The sequence below is a fragment of the Gorilla gorilla genome, chromosome 5, assembly GCF_029281585.2.
Source record: "Gorilla gorilla gorilla isolate KB3781 chromosome 5, NHGRI_mGorGor1-v2.1_pri, whole genome shotgun sequence".
NCBI classification, from domain to species: Eukaryota; Metazoa; Chordata; class Mammalia; order Primates; family Hominidae; genus Gorilla; species Gorilla gorilla.
The window spans coordinates 120,234,099-120,260,979 of record NC_073229.2 but is presented as its reverse complement, the minus strand read 5'-3'; the positions used below and the strand labels follow the sequence as shown (position 1 = coordinate 120,260,979).

At 35.4% G+C, this 26,881-nt stretch overlaps 1 protein-coding gene across 2 annotated transcripts in view; it reads right to left on the bottom strand.

Annotated features, from left to right (window-relative positions):
* Positions 1 to 26,881, bottom strand: part of FUT9 (fucosyltransferase 9) — a 203,386-nt gene that overhangs the window by 92,967 nt on the left and 83,538 nt on the right. Inside the window, exons 2-3 of one of the 2 annotated variants that reach the window (XM_055391556.2) lie at positions 13,029 to 13,117; positions 6,060 to 6,176 (exon numbers count right to left, since the gene is read on the bottom strand). The gene's annotated coding sequence lies outside the window, so the exon portion shown is untranslated. The remainder of the gene's footprint in view (positions 1 to 6,059; positions 6,177 to 13,028; positions 13,118 to 26,881) is intronic. The other variant, XM_004044422.5, reaches the window with a different exon arrangement.

Below are 26,881 nucleotides of genomic sequence, written 5' to 3'. Positions count from 1 at the left end.
ACTTGAGGGTGGAAGATAGGAGGAGGGTGAGGATTGAAAAACTACCTATTGGATACTCTGCTTATTACTTAGGTAAAGAAATAATCTGTCCATCAAACCCCTGAGACAAGTAATTTACCTATCTAACAAACCTGCACGTGTACCCCTGGACCTCAAATAAATGTTTAAAAAAACAGTAGTTTTTAACGAAAGAAATTATTAATCCTCAGACCAATAATAACCTGAAACCATGCTTAATAATAGTTTTCCATGAATTATTTTGGTTGATAAGCCTTGACACTTAGATTGAAATTTTCTGCTCAATTATTTAATATTATTACAGATGGCTCATTTCCATTTTAATCATCACTTTATATTTCTCATTCACTGCCTGGCCATGCTATAATCTCCACAGGGAAGTTAAAGAATACAGAAATGATATTGCCTCTACCTCCATTGAACGTATTTAGGTGAAATAAGCATGTTTATAATAGTAAATAACATGAATTAAAGTGTAGTTTGAATTTGCAAACCTGTGTATATAAAGACCAACTCAATCTCTTAGTCTGAAGCAGAGGCAGAGAATCCTTTGCTTTAAAATGTACTGAAGCCTAACAACTCATTGCATGTAATTGATAATTTGCAATATGTCCTGGATCTACAGAATAGCAAAACTATGGTATAAATAGTTTTCTGCTTTGTTGAGTGAGTGCTTTGAAGACCTAAGAACTTTAGGGAAGCAAAGAATGACATCTTGTTGGAGGTGGGGCCTGAAGGGAGGTGTTTTGGTTATGGGGGCAGATCTCTCATGATCTGTTTGGTGCCTTCCTGGCAGTAATGTGTGACTTCTTGCTCTAGAGCTGGTTGTTTAAAACAGCCCAGCACCCTTTCTTCTTGCTTGCTCCCTCTTTTGCCATGTGACACACTGGCTCTCCTTGCCTTCCTCCATGAGTAAAAGCTGCCTGAGACCTCACCAGAAGCTGAGCAGATACTGGTGCCATGGTTCTTGTACAGCCTGCTGTACCATAAATTTCTTTTCTTCATCAATTACCCTATCTCAGGTAGTCCTTTATAGCAATGTAAAACAGACTAATGAAACATACAGAGGCTGTGGACAAGTTTTAACCTGCGCCGACATGAGAGAGGCTTAAACACTATTGGGGGTAGAAGAGGAGGGAGGCATATCAACCCTGAAGACAGCACAAAGAGGGAGGAAAAACAGGAATTGAGGTCAACTTTCACTCGCTGAAAAGCTTAAATATTGTGTGCTTGTGTTTTTAATTCCTTAGAGCACTTGGTGGAGAACCTGACAGTAAAATTACAAAAGAGAAGCACGAATTAATGACATAGAAAAGAAAGCAGCTATAATGAAAATAAACGAAGGCAGGATCTAGCTCTAAAATGCTTTTAGGAGAGTTAACAGGATCCTTTGAAAATGAGCTGGGTAATAATGGATCATGGTTCAAGTAGTGGCCAAGTAGCATTTTTAATGAAAGGAAACTGAATGCATTTGATAATTCTCTGTTGCATGGGGCTCTGAGGGTGCAGGTGGAGGTTCAGAAGACTTCAATTCTAGCCCTGTTCCCTCCTACCTATGTATCCTTGACCCAACTACTTCATCTTTCCGAGCTGTAGTTTCCTCAAATAAACATTAGAAATAATATTAATCCCTGTTAGATAATTGTAAAGACTGAGCTTACATTTATTAAGTGCCGACACAGTGACTTACACATAGACAATACCAGATTTTAAAATGCTAACAGTTATTGTTATTATAATGATTAAGTACTTCTGTAATCAATATCACATTTCAATTTGCCATTGCCACAATGTAATTAAGGTAGAGAAGGAATTATTCTTATCCCTAAATGAACAAGATAAGATAAACTGACTTGCCTCATAAGACGACAAAGACATTGAGCTTTTGACATTAGGCCTCATGGATCTTTTGGTTATGCAATTTGGAAGAACAGTCAACATAGTAAGAGATAATAAGAAATAAACACAAGATTTAACAATTATGTAGCTCCTCCTGGGTAGAAAGAGTATGCTATTTATATGTTTTCTATACATGATTTCTTTACATCATCATTACTATCCCATGTACTAGAATTCCTATTTTACAGATAAAGGAGGTGAGACCCCTATAGCTTAAATTACTCATGTAAGATTATGTCAGCCAGCAAATGGTAAAAATAGGAGTCTCTTGTTATTCTGTCTGAACCTAGAATGCAAGCTCTTTTCATAAGGTCAGGCTGAAATGAGTCATCTGTTGATGGTGCTGGAATAGGTTGCAGAACAGTAAGACAGAATGCAAGATAGAGACATTATTTGGAATAAGTTAACCAGGACGAATGTCACTAACACATTTTTCAAAAATAAAAAATTATACATCTTTTTGGAAAGTTTAGCCAAAAGAAGAGAGAGGAAGAGTTATTTTTTGCATGGTGGAAGAATGGGGGTGGAAGTATAATAAGAGAAGCCAATATTTCAGAAACTGAATGTCATTTAAAAAAAGAAAAGGAGGCGTACAAAATTGTTGACTATGGAGGAGAGCAAAATTCAGGAGGATGAGAATCGGAAAAAAATTTAGAACTGGCAGGGTCAGCCTTCTGGGAGGAGACTAGAAGCCATTCTAGAATGGAATATAAGCAAGTAAGAACACAATTTATATTAAAGAGAGAGAAAATACAAAAAAAGAAACAAAAAAAAACAAAAATAAAAAATAAAGATAATCACTAATCTATGTAAGTATGGATTTAGAGAAAAGCAGCCTTGGTCAGGCACAGTGGCTCACGCCTGTAATCCCAGCACTTTGGGAGGCCGAGGTGGGCTGATCACAAGGTCAGGAGATTGAGACCATCCTGGCTAACTGGGTGAAACCCTGTCTCTACTAAAAATAGAAAAATTAGCCGGGCGTGGTGGCAGGCGCCTTTAGTTCCAGCTACTCAGGAGACTGAGGCAGGAGAATGGTGTGAACCCGGGAGGCAGAGCTTGCAGTGAGCTGAGATTGCGCCACTGCACTCCAGCCTGGGCGACAGAGCCAAACTCTGTCTCAAAAAAAAAGAAGAAAAAAAGAAAAGCAGCCTTATGAACTAAAATGTTTAATAAGCAGACATTTGTGATCCCACAAAATGTATAATTATATAATTTCTTGACAATAAAATAGGAAATAAGTTTTCTTTAACAATTTAACTAACTTATGTAAAATGTGCTTACCTTTCCATCCTAGCTCTACTCCTCTTTTCAATGGTACTACCTTTCCACATCTGTTTCACTGTTGGATACTGACACAGTATTTCTCAAGCAGAAGATTGCATTAAAAACAAATTTCTAGTTACTTCCCCCTCTTCCTCATGAAAAGCCCTTGGCATTTTCCATCATTTCCTCTGTGATTTTTTTCTCATAAGTTATTTCAACTATAGCTGGAGAATAAAATGTCCCCACGCTCCTAGGAAATGATTGATACTTTTCTGTAGCTATGGTAGCAAGTAGTCACCAGAAGTGGTTTTAAAACTGCTTAATCAATGACAGTTCCAGAAACTATCAGAACTGATTTTACACAAAGTTGAAGAATTTCACTGAGAAATGCCTCTCAGTGAACATGCATTTGCAAGTCAACCAACTAGTTATAACCCTAACTTCCTAAAGTCAGTTAATCAGAAAAAGACTCACTTCAAAGAACACACTTCTGGAAGTTGATTAATCAAAGGAATTCTCACCTGAAGAGCCATATTTCTACAAATGACGTCAATATACTTACGCCTCTGGAAGTCAACCAGCAACTGAATTACACTCTTCCTCAAAGCCCTCTATAATATTAGCAGTCTTCTCTGCTCTGAGAGACTGTGCCTGACAATTATATTTTGCCCTTTTTAAAATAAGTGACCACTTCAGCATTGGTTTTTTTTTGTTTAAGATATTGACAGCCAGTTTTTATTATTTTGCCAGCTGAACACTCTGGAAGTTAGTAATTCGTTCAACAGCCTCAGAAAGAATATATAGTCATACCCTTTGCGTCGTCAATAATTAGATTTCTAGAAATTGGTCCAAATTGACACTATGCATAATCTTTGTTATGCATTTTTTTTGCATTTAATCCTCACAACAGCTCTACAATATAAGCTTTTTTTTTTTTTTTTTTGAGACAGTCTCGCGGCTGTTTGCTAGGCTGGAGTGGATTGGCGCGATCTCGGCTCACTGCAAGCTCCGACTTCTGGTTTCACGCCATTCTTCTGCCTCAGCCTCCCGAGTGGCTGGGACTACAGGCGCCTGCCACCATGCCCAGCTATCCACGCCCAGCTATTTTTTTTGTATTTTTAGTAGAGACGGGGTTTCACCGTGTTAGGCAGGATGGTCTCGATCTCCTGACCTCGTGATCCACCCACCTCGGCCTCCCAAAGTGCTGGGATTACAGGCGTGAGCCACCGTGCCCGGCCATAACATTGTTTTTATTTCCATTTTTTATTTGATGAAAGCAAAATATTTGACAAATATTTAAATTGAAGTGTTATTTATACATATGAAAACTCAAGTACAATCCAATGCCCAAGATAAGAAAAGGGTTAGGCAAATAGTCATTATAAGGGCACCTACAAAAAATGAACACGTTAAAATGTTTATGATTTGACACTGATTACAAAATCAAAACAAAATTATAACTATACCATGTAAAATTATGTGTACATAAGGATTAGAAATAAAAGGAAACATAGGCAAATAATTCTGTGAATTTCTGTGGTGGTTGGATTCTGACTGGATTGACCTTTTAAATATTGCTTTAATGTTTGTGTAATAAGAAAAGTAACCTAAAGTGTAGTTTCTGCATTTGAGAGTTCCAGCCACCCATCCAATATTGTATTGGAAATTCCAATGCCCCATAAGATTTCTGAGAATTAAAGGGGTTCTAGACACTCCTGATTACTTAGGGTCCTGGACTTCTGCACTAGAGATTTCCAAATTCTATTCATGTGTTATCTACCATAAATGTTCCGTTTTCTCTGATTGCTTTGACCTGGATGTGAAACTGAGTCTCTTTAATTTCCCCTAAAATTTCATATAAGGCACATGCAATGTTAGCAGAAGTTTTAGATGGAGAGCTGTTATATCATAGCAAAGTGCACAAGCTAATATTGAACACAGACCATCACTTTACTAAAATTCTCTTGGCTACCCAGCACGTCTCATCTTCTCCTGCTTGAAGACTTACTGATAAGTTTCTCTCACTTTATCATATAAAGCAGTTTTCCATCTTCAGTGTAAGCTGTAAATATAATGAAGATTTGACCTTGTGCTCTCATAAAATCAAGAGGCATATACTAGGTTTTACCCTTTAGCAACATAGAGATTTATTTTAAGGCAGATTATATTTCAAACACAAAAGTGGGTGAATCATTATATTCATTTGGGGGATTTAAATGATATGAATTTAAGGTCACAAATTTTAAATTAGCATCCTAGTGTGTTTAGAGTACGAAAGTGACATGAATTAAAAAGGAATGGTGGAACATACAAAGTAAAAGAGAAGATTAATTTTTTAATATGAAGAGATACAATATAGTTTAAAATAAACTGAAATTAAAAATCAAAAACCTATACAGTGATAATTGACTTTATAAGGATAGCAAGAAAGCCCACGGGGTTAATATGCATGGTTTTAAATAAAAGTTTAGGGTATTTTTATCTGCCTCTACTTATTCTAACTACTTGATAACATAAATATTCACTCCACAGTGTTTTTCCTAGGGGGGCTAGTTCACTGTGAAGTGTTTTCTTGTCTCTTTGTAGAGTAGCTATAAGGAAATGATAGTCTCTAAAAATAAAACTTAAGAACAATTTGAAAATAATAAATTCAGATTTTCTTGACATCTTTGTTGACTAATTCTTTCCCCAGAGCATGTAATTTGAAGCATAGACTTAGAACTGCTTATATCTGCATATTGAAAGTAAGGATATATCATTATAAGGGATAAGAAGAGAAAAGAATTTAAAGTAGTCACTATTATAGGTAGTCTTCCATAGACATTGATTTTGACCCTACTATCAAGGCAAAAGTAAATTAATGTTAATTTTTTAGTTACCAAAATAAAGCAGTAAGTTCTTCCAGGTGCAGAGGGTAAAAATACTGTATCCTCAATTTTCTCTGAAATTACTGGAGTTCCATAGGATTCTGTATCACCAACTATGTTCCTTAGTTCCTAGAAACAAGTAAGGATAAAATACTGTCCATGGTATGGAAGATATTGGACGGTATGTGTAAGAACAATCCAACTATTTTTCCATCTATTTGTCCTACTCTATCCACCCACGCATCCATCTATACTCCATCTACTTCTCCTTGTGGAGGAGAAAGATTTGCGACACCACCAACACTCATTTTATGTTGCATATTGAATGGTCATCACAAACAGTGGAGCTCTGGAGCATCTCCCATAAGTGATTTCTTCCAGGCTACCCCAATTACTCCTATAATTAACTGAAAAAAAAAGTGCTTAATGTTATTTTGTTTAGAAGTCAAAACCGCAAATATTTTAAGTACCTGTTATTCACCAGGCAGAATAGTAGAAAGTCTTAGTACAGAAAAAAAAAAAAAAAAACGGTGGTCTTGGCCAGGCACGGTGGTTCACGCCTGTAATCCCAGCACTTTGGGAAGCCGAGGCGGAAGGATCACGAGGTCAGGAGATCGAGACCATCCTAGCTAACATGGTGAAACCCCGTCTCTACTAAAATTAAAAAAAAAAAATTTAAAAAAATTAGCCGGGCACGGTGGCGGATGCCTGTAGTCCCAGCTACTGGGGGGTGCTGAGGCAGGAGAATGGCGTGAACCCAGGAGGCGGGGTTTGCATTGGGCCGAGATCGCGCCACTGCACTCCAGTATGGGCAACACAGCGAGACTCCATCTCAAAAAAAAAAAAAAAAGAAAAAAGAAAAAAAAAAAGTGGGTCTTATAAAAAGGAACTCTTCTGAATAGTCTTTTAAACAAAAACAAAACAAGCAAACAAAACAAATAAAATAGACTTCTACGATGGTAGAAGGACTTTAAATCAGAAAAAATAAAATAATGAGAATTCTGAACATTAAATGTGGTAGAAAATTCAAATAGATTTGATAATATTCTTTTCAAAACATATTTGTGCATTGTAACAGATAACAAATGAGGGTTAAATATATAATGGATCACACTGATTTTGCATTTGCCTCCTATACCTACTATACTATTATTTGAAGGTATAGAAATTGTTTCTCTATTGGGTGTATCTTCTTTTATTGTTAATAATCCCCTCATATTCAAGAAGTTCCTCAAATAGCCTAGTAAAGTATTTTCAAATTACCTAATAAAATAAGCTCCCTTAGAAGTCATCATTGTGATTGGAAAGCAATAGGGATAAAGCTTGATTTATTGATTAGTAAGAGTATGCTATAAATTTTCTTCATATGAAAACTGTGGATTATGAGATCACACTTACTTATAAAAATTGCAGCAGATGGGCTTAGTGATGAAGGTATTAAAGGAAAGGATCACAGGTTAGCTTGGCTTTATAAAATGACTTTATTTCCTCTGAGATACTATGTATAAATCTAACAAAATTGCAACAGGGAAGATTTTTATTTAAGAAAATACATGATGAATGCTTTTGTGAGACATAATTATTTTGCAGTACAAAACACTTTATGTACAGTCATGTGTCACTTAAAGATGGGGATATGTTCTGAGAAATGTGATGTTAGGTGATTTCATTGTTGTGCAAACATCAGAGAATGGACTTACACAAACCTAGATGGTATTGCCTGCTACACACTTAGGCTATTGTTTCTGGGCTACAAACTTATAGCATGTTACTATACTGAATGCTTTAGGAAATTTTAACACAATGGTATTTGTATATCTAAACATAGAAAAGGTACAGTAAAAATACTGTATAAAAGATAAAAAATCGTACACCTGTATAAAGCACTTACCATGAATGGAGCTTGCAGGACTGGAAGTTGCACTTGGTGAGTCAGTGAGTGGTGAGTGAATGTGAAAGCCTAGGACATTACTGTACACTACGGTAGACTTTATAAACACTGTACAAATGCTATATTAAACCTATAAAAAGGTTTTTCTGTCTTCAGTAATTTAATGTTAGCTTATTGTAACTTTTCTACTTTATAGACTTAAAAAATATTTTTAAGTCTTTGAGTTTTTTCATAATAACACAGCTTAAAACACAAACACACTGTATAGCTGTACAAAATAATTTCTTTCTTTAATCCTTATTCTATAAGCTTTTTTCCTATTTTTAAATATTTTTGTTTTTTATTTTACCTTTTAAATTTGTAAAAACTAAGATACAAACCCACACATTAGCCTAGGTCTACACACGGTGAAGATCATCAATATCACTGTCTTCTACCTCCATATCTTGTCTCACTGGGAGGTCTTCAGGGGCAATAACGTGCATGGAACTGTCATCTCCTATGATAACAATCCCTTCTTCTGGAATACCTCCTGAAAGACCTGTCTGAGGCTGTTTAATAATTAAGTTTTTTAAATTAGTAGAAGTACACTCTAAATAATGATAAAATATAGTAAATACATAAACTATAACATAATTGTTTATTATCATTGTTATGTACCTTATGTAATTGTACAGTATGTACTACACTTTTATACAACTGGAAGTGCAATAGGTTTCTTTACACCAGCACCATCACAAACATGTGAGTTGTGTGCTACTAAGTTCTGATGGCTACAAAGTTACTAGGAGATAAGAATTGTTTAGCTCTATTGTAATCTAATGGGACCACTGATGTACATGTGGTCAATCATTGCCTGCAATGTTATGCAGTGCATGACTATATTTTGTAGTTCTTTTTTTTTTTGGTTCTTGCATAGGATTTCCTTAAAGTGAAAGCATGTGTGTGTCCAATATAACAGAAATAAATTAGCAATAATGATTTCCCAGTCTGGTAGGACTTTTTTTTTTTTTTTGAGACAGACTCTTACTCTGTTGCCCAGGCTGGACTGCAGTGGTGCAGTCTTGGCTTACTGCAACCTCCAACTCCCGTGCTCAAGCGATTCTCCTGCCTCAGCCTTCCCAGTAGCTGGGACTACAGGTGTGCACCACCACACCAGCTGATTTTTGTATTTTCAGTAGAGATGGGTTTTCATTGTGTTGGCCAGGCTGGTCATGAACTCTTGACCTCAAGTGATTTGCTTGCCTGAGCCTCCCAATGTGATGGGATTACAGGAGTGAGCCACCATGCCTGGCCTCTAGATAGGACTTTGAAGCTCAACAGGAAACAGACATTTCAGGTAAAAATTTTGAATTTAAATGTGAATAATAGTTTTTTAATGATATAAAATTTGCCAGAATTTTATTTAAATTAAGAGAAAGAGCTTGATTATTTCTGGAAATTGAAAACAAATAATTTAACAAATAAGAATATTTCCATGTAGTGTAGACTTCTTGATGTGGTACAAGTTAAGATTAAGAATGAAGTAAGATTGTTCTATGTAGATGCTCCATCCTTTACAAACTGCTGATTCTAGGCAAGTCACTTAAATTCTCAGAGACTTTTCTTGTGTTTAAATAAAGAATGCTATTTGAATTTCCTACATTCCATGCTCACTCTAAGATTGAAGCATTATGATGTATACACAGAAACCTCTAAACTGAGCATGAAACTAAGATTTGGGCATGAGGCATGCTAATTGCTAATCTGGTATCTGCTTCTGGGGCTTTTCAGTAGATAGAGCTAATAAATGTTATGTGTGTAGACCCATTTCTGTATCTATGTATTTTAAAATAAAAATAGATTCACAAATTAATATCTACATCTCTCATCTAGCAATGCAAGGTTAATTTTAGCCATCTCTCCTTGCTGATTATAACTTCTTTCTCTAGCAATGTGAAACCTATCTCCCAATATCTATAATTTATTTACTTATGCATTCCACCCTAATATACATGCAAAGTACTTTCATAATTGCTAAACTGCACTCCTTTGAAAAAAATCAACTAAAATACAATGTCTATGTATAGTTCTTTTTAGAGTTAGCCTCATCCTTTGCAGATTTTGTCCTTTCAAAATACTGTTTTCCAAAATATAGGCTAGATCCTTTGACTGCATCACCTTCAGTAAGCTTATATATTACATTTGTAAGATGGTTAGGTTCACTTGTCACTGTTTCCACCCCATTTTGGGATATTACAACCTATTTGTTTTCTTTCTTTCTTTTTTTAATGTGCATGCTGCAGAATTTACTCATCGTGTTGTACAGTTCTATGGGTTTTGATGAGCACAGTAATTTTTTCAGCACCACGGATAGTTCCATCTCCTTTAAAATTTCCTCATGTAATCAATGATTTTGTAGTCAGCCCTCTTATAACTCCAACTCAATATATCTCTAACTTGGGCAACCATTGATCTGCTTCCCATCTCTATGTTTTGGCTTTTTCAGAATTTAAGATACATTGAATTATATATCTTAAATATGCAGTCATTTGGGCCTCCCTTCTTTCACTTAGCAAGATGCACTAAAACGTTCATCCATGATATGCATAAATCAATAATCCTCTTTTTAAAATATTTGAATAGTATTCCCTTTTATAGATTTACCACAGTCTGTTCATTCATTTACCAGCTGAAGACAACATATTAGTTATTTCCACATTTTGGCAATTGAAATCAAATTTTCTGTAAATATTCCCATATTGTTTTTTTGTGTCAAAAATGTTTTTCAATTCACTTGGGTAAATACTTATGAGTGGGATCACTGGATCATATATTAAGTAAGCATTTAACTTCATAGGAAACTTGTACCTTCCAAAGTGACTGTACCATTTTGAATTGCCAACAGTAATGAAAGTAATGAATGACAGTCTCTGTGGCTCTGCATGCTTATGAATATTTGATATTGTTAGATTTTTAATTCACTTATCCATTTTTAACAGGTATGTTCTGGCACCTTATTGTGGTTTTCATTTGTATCTCCTTAGTGAACATCTCCTCATATTCTTATTAGTCATCCATACATCTTCTTTGGTAAAGCTCAGATATTTTACCAGGAAAATTAGATTTACTTTCTTATTAAGTTTTAAGAGTTTTTTATATATTATGGATACAAATCTTTTATCAGATACATGATTTACAAGTCTGATGCCTATATTTTCATTCTTTTAAGAATGTGTTTGATGGAACCATTTTTGTAAATGTTAGATTTTTTTTTTATTGATTTACTCATTGTAATGAGGAGGGCTGTGATCAGCAAATTACTTTAGTTACAACAAAGCAAGTACACGGAAGCAAACAAACAGCCCCCAAATTCCAACATGTATATAGCTTAGAAGTACACATTTGGTATACATTCTTCTCTATAATTTCTCATAAACATGGGGTTCTGTAAAAATCCATTTTAAGTAATAAGTTTAGGGTTTGACTTTTTCTGTCATTGAAATTTTAAAGTCATGTGCTCCTTTGATGTGGTCTGAAGTTGGCCTTCAAAACTGATTAGGTAGCAGAACCGAAGCATTATATCAGTGGTCACCTGGAGCAGAGTTTCCAGTATGGAAGCTACCAGCCACATGAGACAGCTGAGCACTTGAAATACAGCTAGTGTCATTGATGAGATGATTACCAATTTAAATTTAAAAACTGACACTTGATTTAGTTATTGGAACACTTTTAAATGTTTGTAGGACAATTTGGGTTTGTGAATCTACTTTTCCAACTGTAAATTTTATGAAGTCTAAGTATAGATCAAGTATATTCAACAAAACTTTAGTATCTGAATTGAGATGTGCTATAAGTACACACTGGATTTCAAGGACTTAGTGTGAAAAAAAGAATGCAAATTGTCTCATTCTTTTCTTTACATTAGTCATATGTTAAAATAACTATATTTGGAATGTACAGGGCTAAATAAATAAAATATATCATTAAGACTCATTTCACCTGCTTCTTTTTACTTTTTAAAAAATGTGGCCATGAGAAAAATTTAAATAACATATGCTGTTCGCATTATAGTTTTATTAGATAGCACTGCTATAAAATATGTATTAAATCATATTTTGTGTCACAATGCACTCAGAGTTCTGAAACAGGGATGTTAATAATCTATCCACCACCACCTGCAATTCTCTGACAGCTTTATATTCTCAGACAGGAGCTTCAGCAAAACAAGCACTGGAGAGAATAGAGAGTAAGGCTTGAGAAGGGATTCTAGGTCTGACGGTATTAGGTGTTGTTAGGGAACAGCATCTCCTGACGCCCTAAACATGCCTTAAATTGTAGGGACACTACTGATTCATGATGGGCTCCAGTCCATAGCTTGCTTTCATCCAAGGAAAAGGGATTGAGCTGTTTTATTTCTTTCTCATTGACATGACTAACACTTATTGCTTTGTAGTATTTCTTAACTCAAAAACAAAGCACAGTATCCCAGAATTCTACCTCCTTCCTTATTTTTTAATCATGTGAAATGAACAGTAAGAGGTTCATATCTGTGCAAAGACTACTTTTCTTTTTTTATTTAACTTATTAAATAAATTACATATATATGAATGTATATAGTAAATATATTCTTATATTCATATGTAAGAATGATTTATTGGTACAGGCATTATCTACCCCAAATTAAAACCCATTTTCAAAAGATAACTAATATAAAAAGAAATTGACCTAAATTCAAAATTAGATTGCAAATTATATTGAGAACATAAAATTTTCCATGTCTAATTTTTTTACTTTTATCTAGAAAACAAAAGAATATAGAAATTTTAAGATTATTAACTGTAAGATTTATTTTAAAATATGATTAGACATGATGGATATATTATCCTACCTACCATGACAGAAAATTATTTTTAACTTTAACTTTGATAGAATGTTAAAACTAAGTTTATAAAAGATCTCCTCATAGAAGGTAACCGTCTGAAATTATTCTGTAACTTGGTTGAGTTTTAGTTCAAAATTTTCTGAAACAATATAAATCATCTATAAGTTCTAATTGAACACATTTCTCCCACAATCAAGCTAGATTGAGAAAGTAAATATATACTTACAATATAGAGAACATATCATGGGAAGCATGTAGACAGTTGTTATACTACTTCACTGTATTATCAAATCCTTGAGTTATTACATTCTAAATCTGATGAGAAAGAGAAATAAAGAAGTATGTTAGTTAAATGCACTGGATGTACTCTATATGTAGCTACATAACCAAAAGAAATCCAAAAGAAATAATGCATGCTAAAAACATAAATCTTTCTGTATTATTGTGTTCTTTGTTGATATCTATTTGTGATTTCTGTTAATTTTTTTTTTTTTTTTTTGAGATGGAGTCTCGCTCTGTGGCCCAGGCTGGAGTGCAGTGGCATGATCTCGGCTTACTGCAAGCACCGCCTCCCTGGTTCAGGACATTCTCTGGCCTCAGCCTCCTGAGTAGCTGGGACTACAGGCGCCCGCCACCACGCCCGGCTAATTTTTTTTGTATTTTTAGTAGAGGTGGGGTTTCACCGTGTTAGCCAGGATGGTCTTGATCTCCTGACGTGATCTGCCCGCCTCGGCCTCCCAAAGTGCTGGGATTACAGGCGTGAGCCACCGCACCCAGCCCGATTTCTGTTAAATTTTACAAAAATGTTACTGATGGTCGGGCGCAATGGCTCATGCCTGTACTCCCAGCACTTTGGGAGGCCAAGACGGGTGAATCACTTGAGGTCAGGAGTTCAAGACCAGCCTGGCCAACATGGTGAAACCCCGTCTCTACTAAAAATACAAAAATTAGCTGGGTGTGGTAGCAGGCACTTGTAATTCCACCTACTGGGGAGGCTGAGGCAGGAGAATCGCTTGAACCTCGGAAATGGAAGTTGCAATGAGCCGAGATCACACCACTGCACTCCAGCCTCAGTGACAGAGCAAGACTCTGTCTCAAAAAAAAAGTTATTGAATAGCTTAAATGGTTACAATATATAATAAGGGAAATATCATTAAAAAGAAAGAATGTTCTAGGTTATAGTTGAAAGTCTAAGAAAGTGAGTATAAGATATCTCGATAATCAAATATATTTAAAGTTTCCCATTTACAGAATAAATTGTGCCCATGTCACAAAAAACAAACAAAAAAAGTTGCTAAATCATCTGGATGTATACAACTATCTGAATGCTTAGCAATATAAAGATCAAATAATTCGAAGATTTGCCTAAACATCTGTCATTTTAATGGTGATGTGTGTCAGCCAACATACGTGATTAATATAAACAGAGGTAAATGCTATTATTTGGATGTTTTGCCCAATCAAGAACAAATATCTTTAAACTATGGAATAACTTAAAGTATTATAAAGGGCAGATTCAGTTTTCTCTTTAAGATAATGCCACCAGAAGTATGTTACATAAGCTTATCCCGTCAAAAAAATGCATTTTTGCTATAGGACAGACCCAAGGGGCTTCTTACACTTAGAACTAACCGAGAATACTTGTTAAGCATCTTGTTCTCATTACATACACCCATGCACACATGCTTGCGCACACACACAAACAACGTTATGTTCTGATTTTATGTCCCTCAAACACTTGCATTTTTTTTCTTTCCTAAAGCAGTAGATTTTAAAACAAAATTCAATCTGATTTCTTTGTGGATTTCTACATAGCCTTGGACTATGCTTGAAAGAAAAGTAATTTAATTTTCCACTGAATTTAGTACCTTTTCACCCTTATATTTTGATACTGGATTCAAACACATTTAAAGATAATACAAGTATGAAGAAATGGATCTGTCTTGTCTTTAAAAAGTCAAATATCACCTAATTGTTCTTTTTTCAAATGCATAAGACATTGTAAATGAAGAAATTTGTCCATATTTTGTAACATTTGTTTAGTGTTTTTGTGGGTGTGTGATTGTCATATAATTACGAAAGCATTATTGTAAGGTAGGTTTTAGTTTTCTCATTTTAAAAGGTTCTGATAACTCAGACAACTGGTACATATTAAGAAGCTGGAAGGTATTGGCAGCTGTGGGTCAAATCCAAACCTGACTTCAAAGTGTCTCCTCTTTCTTATTACAATCTTCACTTGCACATGGCTTCCGGATGTTGTTTGTAAGACTATTCTGCTTAACTATCTACTTTCAATACTATTAGAAGTCCCAATTAGAAAAAATAATAAAATGCTTTATAGAGTAAATTAATTTCTTTGTTGAAACTGTGTATAGCTGTCTTAGGATTGTTAAATGAGTAAAACCACAAACACAATATTGCATATAAAGTATGCAGTGTATTGGTTATAATTCTGCACATAAAAGATCAAAATAATCACTAAATAAAAACTAGAGAAGAGGCATAGACATCCATATAAATTGGCTCCCAAACATCTGTCATATATACATATATATATTACTATTTGCTGTCACAACATTTGAATTCATTGTACCAGTGTTTTCTTGTTTTTGTTTTTACCATCCAACATCTGATTCGGTGCTTTCAAAAAGACCTTGGCTGAGAAGTCAGAAAAGTCAAGGATTTAGAATTATTTCTAGAATGAGAGCAAATAATGAGGGCCAGGAAGTGGCCTGAGTTCTTTTATCTATTTGGTAACTCAGATTTGTGTGTGTGTGTGTGTGTGTGTGTGTGTGTGTGTGTTTCCCAAATCATGGGTATAATTTAATGGCTCAGCATGCTGAATAAATCACACTTAAGTAATTGAGCTACTCTTTTGATTACTTTTGTTGATAATGATTTATTTGAACTTAGTTTTTATTATCTCTATCTCCCTTTTTCTATTATGTGTAGGGAGAAAATCATTTTCTCCATTCCCTATATTTGTGTCCAAGCCAGTCAAATAATGATAGTACATTTTTCTCTTTTGCTTTTCTACATGTCTTTCTTCCTACAGTGGTAAGGCATCTGCCTGCCATGGGGTAGAGGTGGGAAAGAGACACTCAATTTCTGTTATTTAAAGCATTATTTTAATGTATAGTTTAACATCAGTCTTTAGAAAGCCCCTCAGTTTCTTCCTCTATATCAAGACCAGGCTTGATGGGTGAGTTTATTATTTGGATGTTTTGCCAAGACCCAGATGCTTAGTAACTTAAAGATGAAACATTAAGATGATTCACTAAGTGTTTTTACTTTTCATCTCGATGTTTGCCAACAAATATAAATGACTGGGTTTGCATGGAATTTTGTATAAAGGAGTTTCAAATCATGTAGAAAGAACAGGCCAAGCACAGTCGCTCATGCCTGTAATCCCAGTACTTTGGGAGGCCCAGGCAGGAGGACCTCTTAAGGGCAGGAGTTCAAGACCAGTTTGGCTAACATAATTAGACCCTGTTTCTACAATAAATAAATAAATAAATAAATAATAGGCACATTTGTGCATACCTGTAGTCCCAGCTACTCAGGAAGCTGATGTGGGAAGATTGCTTGAGCCCAGGAGTTTGAGGTTATAGATGATCATGCCACTGCACTCCAGCCTTGGCAATAGAATGATACCCTTTAAAAATGCACAATAGGAAAAAAGCCTTCAGGCATTCTTTTGAGAAATGCCAGAATAGGTGGAGAGAAAGAGCTCAATGGTAGAGAAAAGTGGCTGCCACAGCTCTTGTTTTTTCTTCCCAGCTTGTCGAGGCCAATCCTCTAGGGGATGTATCTTTTGAAATTCTTAATTAAGTTGAGGGGATGCTCAGGGTTTTTGCTTTCAAGTTTTGGAGGACATTACTGTGCTGAGTAATCCCAAGCTAACATGCAGATCCCAAGTAGCAGTCAAGGAGGCCCTGTGGCATGACAGATTCACTTTGCAATCCCAAGTTTCCTTTAGCTATCATGCAATATGGATAATAAGTTGAGGGGGATAAATGGGCCTTCTATGAGCAAAATGGCTCAGCCAAAAAGGTTTATGAGGCTCGCAGCTTTAACCAGATGTCAGAAGAGAAAAGTAATACAGACTCTGAGGAATCTGAGCACCAAGGTCAAGGGCAGGCTGAATTAGCAAGGCCATTAGAAGAGACAGAGCTGAGAAAGAACTGACTGAGAGGTGCCAGCACCTGATGGAAAGGCCCACTGAAGAGAAGCAGCCAGAAAAGGAAGATTTCATGAAGGAGGTCATGTTTGAGTTGAAGACAATGACTCAGCCTTATATTCAAGATCTAGCATTACAAGGAGAGTAGACACAAAATGCAAAGTCCCACGACGGTAACAAGCACTGCATGTTCAAACAAAAAAGAAAAACACCCCAGTATACCTGTAGCTATAGTTCCCCTCACACCCATAGTGCTCTGGGTGTGAGGGGAAGGGTAAGACAGCCAGGCAGCAGCAGGTCTTGATGGGCCTCAAAGGCCATTGTAAAGAGTTAGACTTTATAGTGCAATGGATACAAGAGGGTTTTGGCTTGGAACTAGCATGATCTGAATACAATTTTAAATGATCACTTCAACTGTTCTGTTGACAATAGAGGGGCAAGCCTGGAAGCAGTAGCCAGTTCAAAGGCTATTACTGTCCTTGAATTGAGAGACAATGGTGGTTGTTAGGTTTGGTGGAAATAAGTGTTTGGATTTGGAATACATTTGATATATTTGAATAAAGTATTAAATCCAATTCATTAGTATGGTCATTTCACAAACACAAATGCATCATTGAGTCATCATTTTTGAATCATTGTTGAGTAATTTTTTTGTAGAGAAGGGTCAGTTTAAATAAAAAAATATAGATCTTTATGCAAGATACTTCAGTAAATTTGGGGAAAAATTCACCAAAGATGAAGAATATGGAGACACACTAGTTTTATATAATTGTTTTCAGTTGCTGTTGAATTAAAGATAGTGCAAATGATTAAGAAAAACACTATACAATCTATAAATATAAAAGAACAAAGAAATGGCCAAATGGAGCATTATTTATTTAAAAAGAAGATTCAGAGAACTCTGAATGGTGTTGTTAGAAACACCTCAGATATATTGAAAACTGAATTCCATTAATAGAAGCAAGCTTCTTAATTCAGCTAACCAGATGAGATTAAAGGACATTGAATTTTGAAAAATAATGACAAGTACTATATGCTGTTTATGATAATAAGTGAGCATTGCTGCCAAAAGAGGTCATGGAGCCAAATCCTGTGGCTATACTTTAAGTAGAATTTTATGAAATCAAAATTTTATGACTGGGTCTTTAAGCTTTTTTTAATTCAACATACATTTTCTAAATGTCTTCTATGTAACAGAGAGTTGGTAGGGGTTATGGCCATAAGGGTTCCTAACACTCTCTCTCTGCCCTTGAAATCTTCACAGTCTAGAAGTGGAAGGGGAAAAAGAGAAATGAACTGTGTGTGTACAAATGAACTGTGTGTGTGTGTCTGGCTTCAGGTACAATGTAGTGGCATTCTATTTTGCAAGGTGGAAGCTTAATGGAAAATAGGTTATGCAAAGTGAATACTTAATAACGACAAGGCACTGCAGCATGAGCAAAGATAAGCATAACAAGCATAATGTCATTTTAGGACTAATATCATATTGGCCTCTGTGGAACAGAGTGGTAGAGAGTGTAATGGAAGACATACACAAGGCAGTGAAGGTGAGCTGGAGAACCCCTGGGTCATGCTGAGAGCTTGATTCTCATTAACGCTAATAATAATAACACGTAGTGATAAAAGAGTGTTCACTATATACAGGCACAATTTTAAGGTTTCTATACATATATGTTCTCATTCAGTCCTGTCAACGAGCTTATGAAGTAGTACTATTCCAGTTTTAGAGATGAGAAATGTGATGCACAGAGAGGTTAAGCAATTTGTCCAAGGTCATTCAGCTTGTAAGTGGTACAGCTGAACTGGAACCCAGGCAGATTGATTCCAGAGTCTCATTCTTGGTGTGATGTGTCTGCCTCTTGCATACAACATGGGATGATTTGGCTCTAAATAATTCCTTTTTCATAAATTTACATGGAAAAGAAAATTTTCCCCCTCACAGTCCAAAAAATGTTGGTTGGCTCTTTACATTAGGTAGAAATATGAATAAGAATCCTAGACTGAAAAGAACAAAGCCAAGTGAGAATGAATGAGAAGAAGGGAGGGAAATAATGAACATTTCCTAAGCATTTTATTGTGGAACAAATTCTGAGCTAGAAGATTTAAAGGTCATCTCCCCAGGTCCATAGCTTTGCAATATCTGACAAAAAAAAAAAAAGCAGTGGCCATGAGAGACGTGCATGATTTGTACTTACTTCTACAGCTCTTGTTTATTTTCATTATCTGAAATCTTTCAAGGGTTGTGCTTTCTTCTTATTCCTTCTCTCTCACTTAGCTCACTTGAATGATCTGTCTTGACTCTATAGTTAAAGTGAATAGGATGTAGATCCTCGTGAGTTGAACAGGGTTGGATGTTCTGTAGAAGGCTAGCCTTGAATGATATAGTCTGTTCTACATGCTGAGTTGCTGCAGGCGACAGAATTAGTAACACTTAGGACCATTGACAAACATCAATGTCTTAAGAACTTAAAATACACTTATGCTTGGAATACAGATTAGTAATGGTTATAATAGATGTTTGACATAGATTTGTCCAAATTTATACATATACTTTATCGATAGAAATATTTTCAACATGTATTTCGGGGAAGGGAAAGCTGCTTTGTTCTTTTAAAACTTGCACACTTCAGGACAAATTCTTGAGCTTCTTCCCCTGAGCTTTAAGCAGTACTAGAAATCTTGTACATTCTTCCTAAAGCATCTATTTTATTCAAAGATTGGAGAAAATGAAATTTGTTCTAAAATAGAGAGACAGTATATCATAAATAAAATGCAGAATGTACATATATTTTTAAAGACTTATTTAATCAAAACATGTATGGAATCCCTGTTATGATAGGTGCTGTTGTGGTTGTTGGGGCTAAGGCTGTTGTTCCTACACATTTATGGTTGTCTTATGCTAGGTGGTATGAAAATAAAATATGCAAGTTTTAAGACATGTATGAATAATTTTTTATGGAATACAGTGGATGCATATTTTGCCTTCAGATGCTGGAGAAAATAAATCATGAATGTTTTCATTTAGACCAGAGGTTAGCAAAGCTATGCACTAGAGATCCATATGGTAAATATTTTAGGCATTGTAGGCCAGGAGGCAAATTCAAAGATGTCCTATAGGTACCCATATATTATGCAATTTATGTTGCATCTGCTCCACTCTGCTTTTGTAATATGAAGGCAGACATACATAAAGTGCTGTAGTTTACCAAATTCTGGTTTAAACCAAACTGAATTTTTTTATTTTTTAATTTCACTGAGACATATGTCTGAAAAATGGTTTGATACTTTGTGTCTTTCAATCAAATCAATCAAGTTTAAGCACTCCATCTCTTCATTTCTCTAGCTCTAAGGGGGTCTTGGAATAATTAAACCGATGAATGATAAGCCCTGACTTTTCTTGTAACAGGCCTGGGAGAGACAGACCAGTCGGTAGCCTGGGAGCTTCTGATGGATAGAATAAGGTTTGGGTTAAGTTCTGCGTGTTGCTTCCAAAGACTGCAATGCACTTCATACTTATTCAGATGGTGTTTTAATTCCTCATCTTACATGTTAAAATCCTCCCAGGAAGAAGGATCTGAAGATAGGAGATAAGAGGTAAAGTCAGACAAAGATTGTATAACAGTCACACCCACCAAGAAGTACATGCCTCTTGGAACTGGGATTGGGAAAGTAGGCCAGGGTCAGACAGTTGGTGACACTTCATACCCCTTTATTAATTTTTTGTCTATGGCAATAACAAGAAAAAAATTGGATACTTCCTTTTAAAAGCACATGTTTTTAAGAGTGTTAAATGAGGTCAAGATAAGATAAAGCAGGGTTTTGATATGCTGTTGCTCTTCTCCCAATAACCCTCCCTCCCAATTCTTCTGACAAAAATAGAGGAAGCATTAAGAAGATGAAGGAAGGAAGGAAGGAAAGAAGGAAGGAAGGGTTGATTGATTGTGATGATTTATCTTGGGCTCATTCTCATTGACATAGCTCCATACGTGCTGCCTGCTATCTTCAGTCAGGCTTCCAGAACTCCAGAACTCTAGGGGCAGTAAGAGGCAGTTGAGGCTTTCTCTCTTTCCTGACCCCTGGATGACTTCTTCTACAAGAAGCTGACATTCATTGAACAGGTTATCCCAATGTACTACAAAGTCTAGAGATCACTAATGTTAGAAAGGTTAGGATACACTGGTTTGTTCCCTTTAACACTCGGTTCTTAAAATTTAATAGGCATAAGAATCATCTAATGGCTTATTAGAAAAAGATATTTATGAAGTATATTTCCAGAGATGCTGGTAATAGGTACGGGTAAGATCCTGAATTTCCATATCTAACAATGTTCCTAATTTTTAGAGGAATTTGTTGCAGATGTTTGGGGATCATGCTGTGAAAAATAACAGATCAGCTCCAGAGTGTTCAAAATAACTGAATAAAAAACTATAGAAACTTATCATTGTTTAAATAACTGTTAAAAATCTTCTTGAGTATAAATTAGCTGCATGAAAAATAATTCTATCACTATAAATTTTAATTAGAAAACTTAAGACACAGCTTTTCATTTAGACAAAAGGCTCTTGGGAAATCAATAATCACATGATAAAATTTAGCATAGTAAGTATTTTGTAATCAACAAAGAAGACATACTAGTCCTAGCAAAAATATTAAATGGCTATTTTATGCTATGGCAATTGAATTTAGAATAATATGATTTTTATTTGTAAAGGTGTGCTTACACTGATGAGGGATTTTTAAAAATCAAAATTTCTTGTTAAATTCTCCTCAAACAATGAATGTTCTGGGAAAGAAAAAGAGTCCACTCCAATTTTAACTGCAATTTCTATATTAAATACAATAGTTTGAGCTATGTGTTAATACTACATGGTTTACAAATAAACTGAGTTATTAAAAATGAAATACATTATATTGTTCAGAACATAAGGCAATTTACCACAAAGCAGTACTCTGACTCACTGCATACAAAGAAATGCATTTTGTTTTAAAACAGATTTATCTCCTTTTGAATCATTTTAAAACTTGAATTTCAGGATTTTAACAGCCTAAATAAAAGTACCACATTCTTCTGAACTTATTCCTTAGAGGCGTGAGCATTCCACCACTACGAATAAATCTGACCCTAAGTAAGCACGGAAGAACCCAGATTGCCTGATATGAAGCCTCGAGATGACTCTTCATATTTGTTCTTATTTGTTCTTCTAATACACACTTAGAATGTATTTTGGAAAAAATAAAATCTGTACCTGCCAAAAAATCTGTACCTGCCTTCTATTTTGTGTAGAAAACTACACAAAATAATTTACACTTGTGTGGCCAGGCGCGGTGGCTCATGCCTGTAATCCCAGCACTTTGGGAGGCTGAGGCGGGTAGACCACGAGGTCAGGAATTCAAGATCAGCCTGGGCAAGATGGTGAAACTCCGTCTCTACTGAAAACACAAAAAATGTGCCGGGCGTGGTGGCGGGCGCCTGTAATCCCAGCTACTCGGAAGGCTGAGGCAGGAGAATGGCGTGAACCTGGAAAGCGGAGATTGCGGTGAGCCGAGATCACACCACTGCACTCCAGCCTGGGCGACAGAGCGAGACTCCGTCTCAAGCAAACAAAACAAAAAAAATAATTTACACTTGGGTAGTTTTCTACTGCCAACATTTTTCATCAATGTCCTTCATATATTTTATATCTATCCTTCATATATGGACCATGTATGGCAAATATGCAGATCTAAATTCATCTTAACATGGGAAAATTAAAATAAAGTATCAAGCCATTTTTCATATAATTTGGTCAAATAATATTAAAATATTTACTCTAAAAGTGAAAACATTACTAAAGAAAAAGGAAATAACATACATAACCTAAATTTTCTGCTTAAGTGTCCTTTTCATTTCGTAGCTGATCTACTCTGGCAAATGGGTAGAGAAATATAACCTTGGCCTTGAGTTTACTGAAGGTGGAAAGTTGAAAGCTCTGGATAGAAAGCAGTTACTAGGAATGCTCTTACCCTTAACAGTGTGTACATTATTCAGTACATTTGTGTTATAAACTTCTTCTTTAGAAAGGCAGTGTTATTCTGACTTTTATGTAAATTGATTTAATCAGATAATGTGGTTGTCCTTCTAAACACTTAGCTGAGATTAGCCCCCTGTTGTGCACTGAATTATGGCACCCCTAAAAAACATGTTGAAGTCTTAACCCCTGGTACCTGTGAATGGGACCTTATTGGGAAATACATCATTTGCCAATGCAATCAAGTTAAGATGGATCCACCAATTAACTTTATTATAGTAATTATTTTACAATGTATATGTATATCAAAAGCATGCTGTATATCTTATTTATACAATTTTCATCCATCAAATATACGTCAATAAAGAAAAGATGGAAAGAAAAAGATGAAAATCACACTGGACAGGGTTAGGCCCTAAATCCAATGACTGGTGATATGAGAGAGCTTTGGAGACACACAGACTCACAGAAAGAAGTCTATTAGAGAAGAAGCAGAGATTGTAGTTAAGCTGCCACAAAACAAGAAACTTGCTAGCAACCACCAGAAGATAGAGGGAGCAAGAAATGATTCTTTTTGGAGCCATCGGAGAAAGCCTGACACTATCGACACCTTCAGTTTGGACTTCTAGCCTCCAGAATTGTGAAAGAATAAATATTTGTTGTTTGAAGCCACCCAGTTTGTGGTTATTTATTATGGCAGCCCTAGGAAATTAACACACTCCTCATAGATTTAACTTTAATTTGGGTAAGGAGAGTAGTTGAGGTAACGGTGGGATGCTGTAGTGTTGAGTTCTTGAATATAAAGAAGGCAGAATAAGAATTCTGTTCACCTGAGAGATGGAAATTTAGGACAAAGAGGAAGAAGGAAAGTGTCTAGAAAATACATACATATGCATATACACACACACGCGTATATGTTTGTTTGTGTGTGTATTTGCCCTGACTGAACTTAAAATCATCTTAAATAATGCTGTCACATGATAATATTGTTGAAATATGCACTGGTCTCCTCCCCTACTCCCCATTCAAGCATTTGGCCATTCCTTATTCACTTAGCTGATGTTGAAGTCCTGAAAGTCTATTTCTGACTGCTATTTTCCCATAGCCCAAGACCAAGGAAGTCTGGACCTGCCTACCACTCTCTTGGCTTTGTACAGTCTGCTTTAGTCACTCTAGCCTTCTGTCAGCTCTTCAAAGTTCTCTCCTGTTTCCATATGTAATGTCTATTGGCACAGCATGTCACACATTCCAGTGTAGCATGATGCATGAGAGGAAACTAAGTTTAAACTATTCTCTCTGGTATAATGGGAAGATGTTTTCTTTTCAAATTTGGTATACAGGGGTAAAACATGCAATTTCTACATGACATTTGATGTGGGTATCAAACTCAACTACATCTAGAGCTTAAGATTTTTCAACCTGAAAAAGCTGATCAAAAAAAGAAAATTAATAAGCTTGAACTTCAAATCCAATGAATCATATGTGATTATAAGTAAAGTTATAGGCTTAGGGCTGTTTACACATATAACTCTAAGACAAGATGACTGTATTGTAGCAAAATGTGTCTCAAAAGTGAACTCATGGCCCATTTGGGTCAACTTTGAGAGAAAAAATTTATAACACCTCTTAGAGAAGCACTTGACATGAAAATTTTATTGGCCAAAAAAATTCAAGGCAATTACAGATCCAAGGACTCAAATAAAAGGAAAAGGAAGTAAGAATTAGAAAATTATCTCAGTAAAAAACAAAACATAATTATTATTTTAAATTAATGGCAAGGACCTAGTAATCTTTTTTTTTAAACTCAGGTAAATTTAGTGCTGTATTTATATGTAAAATTTCTGATATATTGTTCTTACTTGTCATTGTAATAAATATATTTATAATATATGCCATCTTTTAAATACCTACATCTACATATGAACATTTACATTAGCGCACATAATTTTTAAGAAATAAACAACGATCTCTCAATAACATTGTTACCTACTTCTGTATAAAGATGTGATATTAGAAAGTTTATATCTGCATACAATTGTCATGACAAATCAGGAAAGTTTTATTGTGTTTTATTGAAATAACCTCTGATTATTTTTTGAGACTTTACACACATATTTTTACACACACGTGCATACATATCCATATGTGATATCAAATGAAATAAGTAACTATTAAATATATCTTCATATATAAACATATTCTAATAATCATAGGATAAAATGATATAAATTCCTGGTGACATTGACCAGGTAGAAAGGGAGAATATGAGCCTGTGCAGCATAGCAAGACCTTGTCTCTAGTAAAAAAAAAAAAAAAATAGCTGGGCGTGGTGGTGCATGCCTATCATTCCAGCTACTGAGGAGGCTGAGATGGGAGGATAGCTGGAGCCCAAGAGGTCAAGGTTGCAGTGAGCTGTGATTGCACCACTGCACTCCAGCCTGGGCAACAGAATGAAATCTTGTCTCCAGAATTGGAGTATGTAAAAGAATGAAGATTTCCCCGCCTCCTCAAGGAGGAAACCTGTGACTTCCTTAATGAAATAATTGAACATGAGGGTAAAATGTACATTTTTATGTTCTTTTATTTTTTTTTAAGACAGTTTCACTCTTGTTTGCCCAGGCTGGAGTGCAGTAGTGCCATCTCAGCTCACTGCAACCTTCACCTCGCAGGTTCAGGTGATTCTCCTGCCTCAGCCTCCTGAGTAGCTGGGATTACAGGCACCCCCCAGCCCCCGCAACACATCTGGCTAAGTTTTTGTATTTTTAGTAGAGATGGGGTTTCATCATGTTGGCCAGGCTGGTCTTGAACTCCTGACCTCAGGTGATCCACCTGCCTTGGCCTCCCAAAGTGCTGGGATTATGGGCATGAGCCACCGCACCTGGCCAATTTTTATGTTCTTAATATTTTTTTCCCTAAAACATTATTCTTGAAGATATTTTAGTAAAACAAGACACCCACACAAACATTCCCACACATATATATTTGCATGAACTGAAAAAGATTACTTAGGCATTTTAAATTTAGAATTCTTTGCAGAATTAAGAACACTTAGGTTAAAAATATTAAGTAGTAGTTACATAATGAGATATGAAGTATCTAGTTTTGTTTAATAATTCACACTTGATTACACATGTATGCAATGTACTAAGTAGAAATCTTGATGCCGTCTTTAATCCTGATGCCTCCTAAACTTCCATTTACATTCAAACACTAAGTCCTAATTCTAACTTTTAATGTATCTTTCCCTTCCTTTTAATACATTGTCACAGCCAAGAGTATCTTCACATATATTAGGAAAACTACAGATTTTACAACGGTGTGTTGTCACAAATGATAACTTTCTAAAACATAGACACTCATGTTTAACTCAACCCATTCCAAAGGTCAAACTGTTCAGTAGTACCTCACTACCTGACAACTTAACATGGAAAAGAAAGGCGGTTCTTCAAATTCTAACCTGCGTCTTCACTTCTTGGCTTATCGATCATCACTCCTCACCATATCTCAGTCATACAGCTCTGTTCTCCATTTCCCAAAATTGTAAATTTCTTTAGCTATTTCCAGAGTTCTTGTCCATATTTTGGCTTTTGATTAATATCTCTATTAAAACATGTGAAATTCTAATCATCTAAGACAAAAGTGAAATCTTTCTCACTTTATAAAGTTTCATCTTTAAATCCTCTGTACTCCCATAGATAATTTCATATTGACATCAAAGTATTTCCTTTACTTTACCTTGTAAATGAATTTGAGAATGAATTTCTGTTTTCTCATTAGATTGTGAGATTTTTGAGGACATTGACTGTTTTATTTATGTTGTAACTTTGGAGCCTAGAACAGCATTTTAAATATTACATATGTGTGTGTGTGTGTGTGTGTGTCAGTGTGTGT